This window comes from Watersipora subatra, chromosome 5 (assembly GCF_963576615.1).
Source record: "Watersipora subatra chromosome 5, tzWatSuba1.1, whole genome shotgun sequence".
Taxonomy (NCBI): domain Eukaryota; kingdom Metazoa; phylum Bryozoa; class Gymnolaemata; order Cheilostomatida; family Watersiporidae; genus Watersipora; species Watersipora subatra.
Genome location: NC_088712.1, coordinates 30,636,277 through 30,646,392, shown reverse-complemented (window position 1 = coordinate 30,646,392; position 10,116 = coordinate 30,636,277).

Below are 10,116 nucleotides of genomic sequence, written 5' to 3'. Positions count from 1 at the left end.
ATAATCTCCATATGGAAAAGGATTTAAACACTAAAACTGAACCAAAGAGATGCTAAAATCCTTATAAATATTAACTGCATAGGGCCTATAGCCAAGGATGGATTTTACAACCAAAAAAGTACTAATTATGTGCTAAGATCCTGATGAGTATAATTGCCATATGGAAAAGGATTTAAACACTAAAACTGAACCAAATAAGTGCTAAAATCCTTATAAATATTAACTGCATAGGGTCTATTGCAAAGGAAAGATTTTACAACCAGAAAAGTACCAAATATGTCCCAAGAACCTGATGAGTATAATCTCCAAGTGGAGAAGGATTTAAACACTAAAACTGAACCAAAGAGATGCTAAAATCCTTATAAATATTAACTGCATAGGGCCTATAGCCAAGGATGGATTTTACAACCAAAAAAGTACTAAATATGTGCTAAGATCCTGATGAGTATAATCGCCATATGGAAAAGGATTTAAACACTAAAACTGAACCAAATAAGTGCTAAAATCCTTATAAATATTAACTGCATAGGGTCTATTATAGCCCAGGAAGGACCTTACAACCAGAAAAGTACCAAATATGTCCTAAGATGCTGATGAGTATAATCGCCATATGGAAAAGGATTTAAACACTAAAACTGAACCAAATAAGTGCTAAAATCCTTATAAATATTAACTGCATAGGGTCTATAGCCAAGGAAGGATTTTACAACCAAAACAGTACTAAATATGTGCTACGATCCTGATGAGTATAATCGCCATATGGAAAAGGATTTAAACATTAAAACTGAACCAAATAAGTGCTAAAAGCCTTATAAATATTAACTGCATAGGGTCTATAGCCAAGGAAGGATTTTACAACCAAAAAAGTACTAAACATGTGCTAAGATCTTGATGAGTACAAATGCCATACGGAAAAGGATCTAAACACTAAAACTGAACCAAATAAGTGCTAAAATCCTTATAAATATTAACTGCATAGGGTCTATTATAGCCAAGGAAGGACCTTACAACCAGAAAAGTACCAAATATGTCCCAAGATCCTGATGAGTATAATCTCCATATGGAAAAGGATTTAAACACTAAAACTGAACCAAATAAGTGCTAAAATCCTTATAAATATTAACTGCATAGGGTCTATTGCTAAGGAAGGACTTTACAACCCGAAAAAGTACCAAATATGTCCCAAGATCCTGATGAGTATAATCGCCATATGGAAAAGGATTTAAACACTAAAACTGAACCAAATAAGTGCTAAAATCCTTATAAATATTAACTGCATAGGGTCTATAGCCGAGGAAGGATTTTACAACCAAAAAAGTACTAAATATGTGCTAAGATCCTGATGAGTATAATCGCCATATGGAAAAGGATTTAAACACTAAAACTGAACCAAATAAGTGCTAAAATCCTTACAAATATTAACTGCATAGGGTCTATTGCTAAGGAAGGACTTTACAACCAGAAAAAGTACCAAATATGTCCCAAGATCCTGATGAGTATAATCGCCATATGGAAAAGGATTTAAACATTAAAACTGAACCAAATAAGTGCTAAAATCCTTATAAACATTAACTGCATAGGGTCTTTAGCCAAGGAAGGATTTTACAACCAAAAAAGTACTAAGTATGTGCTAAGATCTTTACGAGTATAAGCTTCATATGGAAAAGGATTTAAACAATAATAAAAAACCAAATAAGGGCTAAAATCCCGAAAAACATAAATTGCACATAGCGAAGGACTCTGCCAACCAGAAAAGTACTAAATGTGGGCTAAGATTCTGATGAGTATAAACGCCATATAGAGAAGGATTTAAACACTATAACTGAACCAAATAAGTGCTAAAATCCTGAGATAAGAGTATAAGCTCCATATCGAGGAAAAGTTAAACACTAAAACGTAGGCTAGGCCTAACAACCCGAGAACAAGACTGATATGATAACATAACAACAGGCCTACGGCCCTTACGATGAGACGAAGGTAACAGCTAGCCACTGACACCTAAGCGTAACTATTAGTTTGGGAGCCCTAATCACTACTAGTTGTGGCGCTTAGTTGACTTTGGTACCAACAACTGCTGTGCGACAACTGCTAGGACCAAGGGAGTGGATCCGGAGTGTCTAGGCTACGTAGTAGGCCTACCTTGTTAGTTACTAGACCATTATTATGCTATAACCACGGGCATCCGGCAGTTGTCCCCGGCACCAGAGGGAGTAACTATTGGGTGCCCGTGTCTAGAAGAATACCCATTCCATTTCAAGAACTGCTGGATACCAAACTAGCGAGAATATCCTGGCAATATTATAATGGTAAACCGATAATAAAATTCTAAATCTAAAAACGTATATTTTTCAAAATGTTTCCAATTGCATGACTCATGTCATATATGGCCATATAGTAGAACAATGTTATCATCAAACAATTTATTAATTGGCACAGAGGGTTATTAGTTGGCAGCCGGCACGCCCACGGTCGGACTCACAAGCATACCCTGTCCATACCTGCCAACTCTCACGCATTGGGCGTGTGACTCACACAATCACCCCAAATAAACAATAAAAAATTTCCACAATTTTATATATACTATCATTGATACATCAATTGCCCCAAAACCAAATCTCACGCATTGCCCCTGTACTGGTTTTTGTCTTGGTCTACCAGTGTACCTAATGGCGACCCGACAGGTCGGCTTACATTAGCTTGCCGTGCCTATAACTGTATGTGATTATAGAAGACCACGTCAACCCTAAGGTCCGTCGTCTGATTAGCTTAGGTCGACCTCTCTGCTACTAATTAGGTCGACCCAGTCAGGGCACCTTTAGCTGCTGACCCCCGTAGTCAACCAGCTGACCGATGATGCCTATACTGGTCAACTATCCTGCATTAATTCTTGCTGACCGCTCAAGCGAGAAATGAAGAGAGAGTGTGTGTGTGTGTATAATTGTATTGACTAGACTACAAAACAACTGCCCCCACTGCGGGCTATGCCTTCCTTTATATAGGTTACAGCTCGCCCATATAAGGGCATAATGACTATATATGGTAATAATGACCATATATGGGTTAATGACGCGGGGTTGACTAATAATGTAAGTAAGCATGCACTTGCAATGAGCTGTATAATATGATGAGTAACAAATCTGCCACATACGCCGCCCCTATAGACGGCTATCCGTCTATATATACATATATATAAAATAATAATAAAAAAAAAGGATAGTAATGGTGATAAAATAGCGAATGAAATGAGTTCCAACTACTTGTTACCGTCGTAGCTACGGTCTGGCCTCTTGCTGGTCGGCCAGCTTTTCTAAATATGCGGCCGTCCTACGCAATTGCTGAGCCTCTAACCTCAACCGGTCAGCGGCTGACATTGACTTCCTTGGCATCGAGATTTCCAACCTCTCTGGACGTACACTCACAGTCCGAACGGAAATCTGAGGCTGGTGTTGACTGAATGATTGGGGCATGGCAGCACATTTTAAACTAGCCGCTGCCGATGAAGTAATCGCTCCCGAATTGTTTAATTGGATACTGTTCAACTCATACTCCCGCAGGTGCGGAGGCAGATTCCTACTCCTCTGAGGCCTGCTAACATTGTCTGGCTGTCGGTGGACAGCTGACTCTCCTGCCTCCGCACTTGCTGGAGTGCAGTTTTCTGTATCTCGGCATTGTCCACTGGAAGGCTGGCTCTCTGGGTTGTCAAAAGCTTCCTTAGGAGTTGTCCCATCGCCACCTTCGGAGTTGTCCTTCCTATTTGCCTTTGCTGCATTTTCAGCTTCTAAGACAGGCTCTGCCTGAGTTTTTCCATTGTTTTTCCTTACTCCACGCATGTTAGGCCTTCTACTAGGCTCAAGCAAGACTGGGGCTTTTCCATGATAACTGCTGCAGGGTTTGTAAGCTCTCAACCGGTGTTCAGACTGTACAGAACGCTGTCCCCGGCGTTCGATTGTGTACGTGTGATTTGGAAAGCTTTGGATTACCCGGTAAGGCCCAACTCTCTTGGCCGACAACTTGGAGTTCTCCCCCTTCCGTCGACGTCTGCGGGTCATCCAGACCAGGTCACCAGCCTTGAACAGTGGTGGTTCAGTGGTGTTTTCAGCCACGATTTCTAACTGCCTTTGCCTGAGAATCTCATGGGCTCGTAAGAGCCGATCTTGGATTTCAATAGCGTACTCATTTGTACTCTGAAAAGATTCCACCGAACTCCCATGTTGGAGTTGGTCAGGGAGGCGCAACTCCCGACCGAGCATCATGTAATTTGGAGTTTCTTTGGTGGCTGAATGGGGAATCCCCCTCAGTGTTCTCATTAAATGTGGTAACACGAGATCCCACTCCTCCTGTCCTCTTCCAGTAAGGAGGGCTCGCAGGGAGTCTCCGAGTATCCTGTTATTTCGTTCGACTATACCGTTACCTTCAGGCCGGTATGGAGTCGTCCTTGACTTCTCGACTCCCCAAAGTCGACACAGCTCCTGGAATAGGTCGGATTCGAACTGGGCCCCCTGATCAGTATGGATTATTTCTGGCAATCCGAAATAACTGAAAACCCTTTCCTCCAGCGTACTGGCCACGGTAGGCGCGGTGGCATCTGGGATTGCGATAGCGTCCGACCACCTAGTGAAGTGGTCGGTCATCACAAGAGCCCAGATGTTTCCTCGGGTGGTTAAGGGTAGGGGGCCGACCAGGTCTACAGCCAATCTCTGCCACGGTCGACCAGCGTAGAGCCTCTGTCTATTGGAGGTTGTTGCACCAGTGCCATGTTTGGCCTGTTGGCATACTTCACAGGACATTACCGTCCGACGTACGTCACTGGTCATTCCTGGCCAATACCAGTCCAACTGGACCCTTTTTAGTGTCCGATCTACGCCACTGTGGGCCTGTCTATGTGTCTCCCAGATTAGGTCTTGCCGCACAGGCAAAGGGCAGACGGTGACTGCTTTGCTTCTACCATTTCCTGGGATTGTCGCTGTCAAGACCCCGTCGGGATCGATCCGCAGCTGTGAAAACATGTTGGCTAGCCTCTTCAACTCTGGGTCGCCTAGTTGTAAAACTTGGGCATCTATGGGTCTACCAGTCAGCACTGCCTGGTAAATTTTCCCGATTGCCGTCTCTGCTCTCTTTTGTAGCGCGACAATTTCGCCAGCTTTCGTCTGTGCGGAGGGCCGTTTTTCTATAATAGGGAGGGGCTGACCTAAGCCTTGGTCGACCTTCTTGTTTACACTAGGGTCGCCCTCTTGGATTGGCGTGGGGCCGGCCTCCTTGTCCCTCCGAGGCCCGCTGTTGGGTCCGACCTGGTCGATCTCCACATCTGCGGGGATGCCCACTGCTTGGTTCCTCCATCTCTGGGGTTGTTGGGGCAGAAGTGGCCACTCAATCTCATCCAGATTTCCCGTGGGAACTCGACTTGATGGAATCGTCCCCTCCTGTAATTCCTTACAGATCTCCGAGCGGGGAGGCCAACCATCTCGTCTATCTATTGAGGCACATTGCTTGCAGTCTTCACACTGTTGCCTACTCAGGCCATCAGCATTTCCATGCTTCTCTCCCTTTCGGTGCACAATCTTGTATCTGTGTTCCGACAAGCTTTCCAACCACCTGGCTATCTGACAGGAAGGTTCCTTCCTCCGATGCAGCCAGACTAGGGAAGCATGGTCGGTCCTGATGACAAACTCTCGACCGTACAAATAGGGCCGGAAATGTTTCACGGCTAACACCACCGCCAGGAGTTCTCGCCTCGTGACACAGTAGTTCCTCTCCGCAGGGGAGAGGGTCTTGCTGTGATAGGCGATAACTCGCTCCTGTCCTTGTTGGACCTGGGACAATACGGCCCCAGTTCCGACGTTGCTGGCATCTGTGTCAAGGGTGTACTCTAAGGTCGGATCTGGGTAGCCTAGTACAGGGGCATGCGTCAAGAGCCACTTGAGGTGACTGAAAGCTTCTTGTTCAGGTTGACCCTACTTCCAGGTGGACCCTTCTGCCGTGAGTAGTGTCAAGGGCTTGGCAACCGAAGCGTAGTTGGGCACGTATCGGTGGTAGTAACCGGTAGTGCCGAGAAAAGCCCTCAGCTGAGTCACATCGGTTGGCTCCGACCACCTGTGGATCGCTTCCACTTTTTCCGGATCCGTGGCTACCCCAGTCGAACTCACCACATGTCCGAGGTACTTTACTTTTGTCTGCATGAGGGTACATTTAGATGGTTTTAGTTTCAAGCCGGCTTGTCGAAGCCTGTCTAGTACTTCTGACAGCCTAGACAGGTGACTCTGGAGGTCGGCTGACATGACTATGATGTCGTCCAGATACAGCAAGAGCGTCTTCCAGTGGAGCCCTTGCAGCACTCGCTCCATAAGCCTCTGGAACGTGGCAGGGGCTGACGTCAGCCCGAAAGGCAGCACTTTCCATCTCCAAAGCCCACTTCTCGTGATGAAGGCTGATTTCTCCTGCGCTCCCGGCGACAGGGGTACCTGCCAATAGCCGCTCATCAAATCGAGAGTGCTGAACAACTTGCTGCCTGACAGAGCATCCAGACTGTCATCGATTCGAGGAAGTGGATATGCGTCCTGTTTAGTGACCGCATTCAACTTCCGATAGTCAATGCACAGTCTCCAGGTTCCATCCTTTTTCCTGACCAGGACCACAGGAGAGCTCCAAGCTCCATATGCCTGCTCTATCATTCCCTGTTTGGCCAGCTCAGAGACCTGCCGATCTATTTCCGCTTCCTTCTCAGGGCCAACCCTGTATGGGGTCTGCCGAATGGGTTGAGCATCCGTTATCGTGGGTATCTCATGTTGGACCAAGGTAGTCCGACCCACATCTCCATCCCCTTTACTGAAAACATCGGCATACTGATCAAGGAGTCTAACTACCTGTTGTCTGTCGTAGTCACTCCTACAGTGCACTATAGCTTGGCTATACAGCTCTTTCACGTGAGGAGCCACCTTTGGGTCAGGCCGGGTATCCTGGCTTGGTTTCGCTTCCTTTGGCCCCCCTTCTGTCCAGGGCTGGCCGATTTCAGTTTCATCGACTCCTGTGTAGCTGCCAATCACAGTTCCCGACGCTACCTGTACAGGGGAATCTGTCGGGTTCAAACAACGCAGGGCCACTCTTCCCTTCTCATCAGGTAGGTGGAGGCTGGCAGCCACCATGTACCGATCTCCTGATCCCTCTACCATTCCTAAGGGTTGGTAGGTGTGGGTCGTGAGGCGGCATGTAACCACCATCTCCGACCGAGGTTGAAGTGTCATGGTACGGACAATCTGCACCTTGCTCACCAAGGGTCGTCCGTCCCGATCTGTGCAGATCAGCTTCTGACCATTCACTACCAATGTGGATTCTTGGAAATTCATCTCACAGCATTGGTCTGTCAAGAATGGCATCCCGATGATGGCATCTTCTTTTAGGGGGCATACAAGAAGTGATACAGTCACTTGTACACTTCTGACTCGGATGGGTACGGTCAACATGCCATGAAAGTTTAGGCGAGACCCGTCAGCCATCGTGCCATAGTCTGTTCTCTCTACCAACTGAGCCTTCATCCCAGCGGGAAGCCGGTCAAAGACATGACGGCTGAGTAGGTTGGAGGTGCATCCACTGTCTATCAGGAAATGAGCAGGTCGGCCCATAATCTTCCCAGGTAAGAAATAGCTACTACTATACGGTTTCCAAAGGGTGTCCGCAGCCACTCTCTCAGGACCGACCTGCTGAGTCGTCCGACCGGTGTGCTGCCACCTCTTACGCCGTCTCCTTGTCTGGAGCTTTTCTGTAACCACTGGGTTTGGGGTTTGGATTTCCTCTGTTTGCTGCTCAGTTAGTGAGTCAAAGGAGTTTTCTAGTAGGACTGAGGTCGACCCATGGGGGGTCTGAGGTCGACCTGTCCGACGTGGGGTTTGCCAAGGTGGCTTTCTCTGGTTTGAGGGTCCACAGCCAGTATGTCCCCCTACTGCTGTGGACGATGTTCGTTTCCCTGCTGCTGGTTTCTTGCTGGCTGGGTAGCTGCCATCTGAGGACACTGTCGTCTGACATGTCCGACTATTCCACATTCCCAACAGCTGGTCGCCCTTCTGATTTGCTGCGGCTCTGGAGTAGTCCGACCTTGGCTTTTGGGTCGGCTACCATTGACCGCCAGTCTTGTCGTCAAGGTGGTCAGCTCCTTTAGGGCTACAAGGACATCTTCCAACGTAGCCGATTTTGTAGCTTGTGGGAGGTCGACCTGGGCTGCCTTGGGGTCATCCTCTTCCTCCCCTTCTATAGCCATGATGGTTGACCTTTGGGTCAACCGAGGATTAAATGGCTGAATTTGCAGAAAGTCATTTCCAGCCTGCACTGCCTCTCCCAAAGTCTGTGCTCCCACCGCTAACAGATGCCTCTGTAGATAGGTGTTGCCCAATGTCATGGAGAAAGCATCTAATGCCATATTTGCACGATGGTGCTCAGGCAGATCAGCATAAGCTATATTGGCTAATCTTTCTACTTCCGCAGCATGATCTTGCAAGCTAACCTTGACTTCCTTCTTGAGGTTTAATCGACTCCTGGCCTCTCTAACTGTCAGACCAAATTTAGTTCTCAAGGCTGCAAAGATGGCATCTGTAGTTTCTCCCCTGCCACAGCTTTTAGCACCATCCTTCAGCACCTCTCTGAGGTGCAGACGTGCTGACCCTGCAGACCATTGATTAGCTTCAGCTACTTCCTGAAACTGACTGATGAACAGTTCAACATCATCACTGCCATCAAACTTAGGGGGCTTGAAGTCCCTCTCTGGTCGAGATTGCCGTAAAGCCTCAGTTATGGCGTCAGCCATCCGCCCATACTGATCAGCTTGATGGAGGTCAGCCTCAGCTGCCTCTCTCCTAGTTGACCGCCTTCCAGGCATGGTCAGAAGATCCCACCGCTGCCACCAGTGTACTGGTTTTTGTCTTGGTCTACCAGTGTACCTAATGGCGACCCGACAGGTCGGCTTACATTAGCTTGCCGTGCCTATAACTGTATGTGATTATAGAAGACCACGTCAACCCTAAGGTCCGTCGTCTGATTAGCTTAGGTCGACCTCTCTGCTACTAATTAGGTCGACCCAGTCAGGGCACCTTTAGCTGCTGACCCCCGTAGTCAACCAGCTGACCGATGATGCCTATACTGGTCAACTATCCTGCATTAATTCTTGCTGACCGCTCAAGCGAGAAATGAAGAGAGAGTGTGTGTGTGTGTGTATAATTGTATTGACTAGACTACAAAACAACTGCCCCCACTGCGGGCTATGCCTTCCTTTATATAGGTTACAGCTCGCCCATATAAGGGCATAATGACTATATATGGTAATAATGACCATATATGGGTTAATGACGCGGGGTTGACTAATAATGTAAGTAAGCATGCACTTGCAATGAGCTGTATAATATGATGAGTAACAAATCTGCCACACCCCACTCTTGGGTTGGCAGGCCTGACCCCGACCGTGGGCGTTGCGGCTGCCAACTAATAATCCTTTATGTTAATTGGCAAAGTATAAATTTACCAAAAGCAAGGAATCACAAGTGTAGAAAATCACAGTGATGAAAGAAGAGATACGGAATTAATAAAAAAAATGCTCAAACTCCGTGCATGCACAAAATGCAAATAAATACTTTTACTTTGAGTCGCTGTACTTATGTTGCTAGGCAACCGGTAGTAAACAATTTTTGTTTTTGGGTAAAAAGTACTGTTTTTGAGAATAAATCAGTAAAAATTTCAGTTTTGTTTTTTTTCAATCCTTTTACATTTTAATTATAAGTTTACTACTTTGTTCATTAAAAAATCGAATTGAGTTTTCTTATTGTGTTAGGGCTTTATATATACATGTAGTTCGAAACCGCGTACATCGAGATAACTCTAGAAAGATCTTACCAAGGATCAGCACAAACATGGCTACCTTATATAATAATACCTTATATAACTCATTCAAGCGGACTAGCATCTGGGTATTGTCTAAGCCGTATAGTTTCACAAACTATTCGAAACTATGCGACACTGGGTATTGTGTGGTTGGTGAACTGTGTTGTGATTGGCTTATGTTGTAGCCTTGATTTGGGGCCGGGTCTTTTTACGGACACCCGAACTTATTTTACAGTACGGGCTACTTCCGGAACCCGT